The sequence below is a fragment of the Rana temporaria genome, chromosome 4, assembly GCF_905171775.1.
Source record: "Rana temporaria chromosome 4, aRanTem1.1, whole genome shotgun sequence".
In the NCBI taxonomy this organism is placed as follows: Eukaryota; Metazoa; Chordata; class Amphibia; order Anura; family Ranidae; genus Rana; species Rana temporaria.
The window spans coordinates 85,848,584-85,853,746 of NC_053492.1; positions in this window are offsets into that span (position 1 = coordinate 85,848,584).

A 5,163-nucleotide genomic window follows, 5' to 3' on the forward strand; every position below is an offset into this window, starting at 1 on the left:
CACCAACAAGAAACAATGCCTTACTAGACCTACTGATTACTAACAATACAGACCTGATTGCGGATGTAGAAATATGGGGCAACTTAGGAAACAGCGATCACAGGTCAATTAGTTTCAGCATAAATCACACAAATAAAAAGCATAAGGGGAATACAAAGACACTGGATTTCAAAAGAGCCAACTTCCAGAAATGACATTCCTTGCTAGAAGATACTAAATGGGATAAAATCCTAGGAACAAAGAACACAGAGGAAAAATGGGTGTGCGTTTAGGAGAAAATAATATAAGGGCATTGTGTCAAATAAAATACTTGCGCTGTAAAATATGAGGGACAGATAGTGGAATACAGTGATATACTACAAAGTAACTAGTGAGGATAATATCTAACATATACAATAATAGTGAATAAAAGAAATAATCCTTGATAAAATCCAGCACTCTGAAAAAAGTCCAGATCTGGCACAATTCTGCCGTGTATAGGTGTGTTTCATCAAAAGTGAATCCAATCTCCAACGGTGCAGGTGTTGTATAAATAATAATACAAAAAACACACACTTTTAAGGAAAAAAAAAAAAAAAAAGCACTGAGAATAGTTCTGGAAAAAGTACATATAAGACCCTTGGATCCGGAATGTAAGTGGGATAGAGTAGTTGAGCCAACACCAAGATTACATGTATACACCTCTGGTGGACCCAGCTGCTCACCTCAAATTGGCCGCAATATGTTTAGATCAACCTGGTCTGGATGCTTATAGTCCACAGATAGATAGCACATAAAGATCTCCGTCCAGTGTGTTATATGAAAAAACAAAGTAAAAAGACAACAAAAAAGCTGATGGTGAAATAACGTCACAAAGGGGGGCTGTAAATTGGGGTCTTGACGAGTGGGAGTGCACTCACGTGTAAGTGAGAGATCTCAGGCTCGTATCCACGAGCACCGAACTCGTAAGTCCCTCTATTTTTCCTCTATTTTTTGTTTGATCTCCCCAAGGGTTCAGCGTGTGTAGAGATGTCTCAGCTGGTATGGGCTAGTGGTGAATCCTATTCCTCTTTCAATGCCTCAGATGGAGCGCTCAAATGGCATGATGGTGGGGAAGAGGTGAGAAGACACATCCATAGTGTAACCCAGTCAGCGGTACAAACAATTTTATTAAAAACAAATTAAAAACTCACATAAAAGCTCAGGAACTCAGCAACAATCCTACGAGTGGCGAACTCGTGTGTCTGTTCGTCGGATGCTGGAGTGTGTCCTGCCTGCCAATCCCGACGCGTATCGTCACGGTCACCGTGACGATACGCGTCGGGATTGGCAGGCAGGACACACTCCAGCATCCGACGAACAGACACACGAGTTCGCCACTCGTAGGATTGTTGCTGAGTTCCTGAGCTTTTATGTGAGTTTTTAATTTGTTTTTAATAAAATTGTTTGTACCGCTGACTGGGTTACACTATGGATGTGTCTTCTCACCTCTTCCCCACCATCATGCCATTTGAGCGCTCCATCTGAGGCATTGAAAGAGGAATAGGATTCACCACTAGCCCATACCAGCTGAGACATCTCTACACACGCTGAACCCTTGGGGAGATCAAACAAAAAATAGAGGAAAAATAGAGGGACTTACGAGTTCGGTGCTCGTGGATACGAGCCTGAGATCTCTCACTTACACGTGAGTGCACTCCCACTCGTCAAGACCCCAATTTACAGCCCCCCTTTGTGACGTTATTTCACCATCAGCTTTTTTGTTGTCTTTTTACTTTGTTTTTTCATATAACACACTGGACGGAGATCTTTATGTGCTATCTATCTGTGGACTATAAGCATCCAGACCAGGTTGATCTAAACATATTGCGGCCAATTTGAGGTGAGCAGCTGGGTCCACCAGAGGTGTATACATGTAATCTTGGTGTTGGCTCAACTACTCTATCCCACTTACATTCCGGATCCAAGGGTCTTATATGTACTTTTTCCAGAACTATTCTCAGTGCTTTTTTTTTTTTTTTTTCCTTAAAAGTGTGTGTTTTTTGTATTATTATTTATACAACACCTGCACCGTTGGAGATTGGATTCACTTTTGATGAAACACACCTATACACGGCAGAATTGTGCCAGATCTGGACTTTTTTCAGAGTGCTGGATTTTATCAAGGATTATTTCTTTTATTCACTATTATTGTATATGTTAGATATTATCCTCACTAGTTACTTTGTAGTATATCACCGTATTCCACTATCTGTCCCTCATATTTTACAGCGCAAGTATTTTATTTGACACATTTTACTTCACTCCAGTCTATCGAGGTAGACCTTTATATTTGCAGCAGTATTTGTAGTTTTTAGTTCCTCCCCTCCCCCTCCCCCCCCCTCCTTCACTTTTTAGACAGCGCAGGAGTTCACGCTTATCCAATATAAGGGCATTAGCCAGTGCATCCCAAAGGGTAATACATTTAAAAGAGCTAATAAAAGCCCTGGGTGGCTTTACGCCAACGTAAAAATTCATATAAAAGTAGAAGGCCTTTGTAACGGAATGACCCGGGACAAACAGAGACTTTGTAAGGATGAGGGGTACTCCTGTACCGGCGTCACCAAGGAGTCTACGGTCACCTTATGTCCGATAGGGCCATAGGGTGACTGAGAAATTATATCCTAAATTACAGGACAGGGGACATCACTGATAGTTCATATTGCAGGATCTTGAGATATTGCAAGTTGTTGGTTAATTGTGACCCAACCAGTCAATAGTGACTCATTTCGATGATTAGCCCTGGCTAGTGACATGCTAATTGAGTCTGCTTCTGAAAGACCTCTCATTGTGTGATGCTGCTTTGTGTGAATTCAATTGATATAAGATGTGGAATGGAACTTGCCAAGCTGTATGCAGAGACAGAACGCCTGTCTAGGGATGTGGATTAAGAAGAGATCATTGTGTGATGGTGTTTTGTTTGAGTTCTGTTAATGAAGGTATGTGCAGTGATTAGATCATGATAATTATAGGCCGGCGCCGACATGTCTAGAATGTTTAGCAATTAGCGATCTGAAGGTGTATTGAAGCCCCCCAGGGTGTGGGTGGAGAGTTTGATTGTTCCTGTGCCTTGAAAACTGTATAAAAGCTGAGAGTGAACCATTAAAGTTGTATTACATTTGAAACCAGAGAACACGGAGCAAGTCTCCTTATTCTGGGAAATGGGTTGCCTGCTGGTTTGTCTGTGTGTCAGATGAGCTGTCGTAGTTGATGGAAGGTCGTAAACGGTAGTGACCGTTACACCCACCAACCCGGAATCTCCATTAGTGGGACATTCAATCTCCGACAAAAATTTGGTGTATCTTCTGGAAATCTTAAAGTTGCTGATCGGCCCTCTTTGCGTCCGGTTAGGCTAGCTGGGAATCCCCATGCATATTGAATATTCATCAACTTAAGTTGCTCCAATAATGGTTTTAATGTTCTTCTCCAGGATAGGGTTTCCGCTGACAAGTCTGGGAATATCTGCAAAGTTGTCTCGCCGTATTTAGCGGGTTGGTTAGATTTAATGTATGTCCTTATCTTGTCCTTGTCTTAAAAATTGTGAAATCTAGCTATCACATCTCTTGGCACGTCTGCAGCAACTTCTGGAGGTTTTCTGATCCTGTGGATCCTTTCATACTTAATTTTTCTCTGTGATTCTGTTTTTCCCATCATAGTTCCAAATATCTCATCCATTTGTTCCTGTAAATTCTCCTCTCCTTGTTGTTCTGGTAACCCTCTGATCCTTATATTTTTCCGTCTATTCCTATTCTCTTGATCTTCAATTTTGTACATCGTGTATCTTTGTTCTTTACGTATTTCATCCACCTGTTCCTTTAGTCCTTTTATTTCGGAACCATGATTGTCCAACCTTTCTTCTACTTCCTCTACTCTTTTTAGCATGTGTTTAATATCCTTGCGTAAACTAGTTATTTCCCCTTTTATAGATGTTTCCAATCTTAATACCATTCTTGCAAGCATTTCTGCCATTTCACCTTTAGTTAAAGGTTGCTTTTTTTGTTTAGTTTCCATACCCCCTTCCTCCTCCATCTTTTCACCTATTGAAAAGGCTGAATCCATGTTCATTTTAAATCCTGTTTTTGTACCGGAGCTTTCTTTTCCCCCCTCATATGTCATATATTTTTTAATGGTTCCTGGGCTCGCACTGGTTCTAGGGAGGTTTACTGCTGCCCCCCGCCCTGTTCTTCCCTTCATCATTATGTATTTAGAGACGCCCACAACTATAAACTGTGGTTTTCAGGGTTTACATAAATATAGGCTCCATCCAGTATCTCTTAATGTTTAAACAGTCTTAAAGATGTATAGCAGGATAATCAATTGGTATAATTTGATTATTTCAAACCGGATTAAACGTTTCAGACCGTGAAATTAAGATAGGTTAGATCGATTTTGACTGGTTAGACTGGTTTAAGGAGTCACCTTCTCAGATAATTCAGACACTTTTAACTAGAAATTATGGTTGTGTCCCTGTTACCTAATTATAATATTCTGGCATTTTAGCCTTTGCGGTCAACCTTTACAGTGGGACACAGATGTTGATATATGTAGCACCTGTTGTCGTGATATGATGATCTGAGGTTTCCCCGTTTCCAGTCAGTGTACTATGTGCATTCATGTACAGAACAAGTCAGTCCTCTTGGTCAGTGTGTTAGTCTAAGCAGGAAGCGGATACGATATATTCGCTCATTGGGTTTAATCTGGTTTACAGAAGTTTAAGAAAATTTAAGCAGCAAGTTTAGGGAGCTTGAACAGTTATAAACAAAGTTACATTTTTCCATCCATCCATGATTAAATGGTTCCACAAATTTATAAAATTAACCAGGCAACTGAGAAGGTCGCTGCATTTTATGGGTTATGCACTTTAAGCGCTTTTAGGCAAAACAAAAGAGATTTGTTATAGTCCACCAAGTAAACATTTGATCTTAAGGACAAGATATTCAGGCTTAAACGGGTTCAGCAGATATGCACTTCATGACAGCTACACAGTTCCGTGCAAGAGAACAATTTACCCCTTTCTGCTAGATTAAGCTTGACGTGATTGTAGCCGTATTAGTGCAATTGTGATAGAGAAAATTGAGTACTGTCCGTGATACTTTTGCTAGATTAAGCAAAATGTAGCGATTCATACGAATTAGTTATCCAATT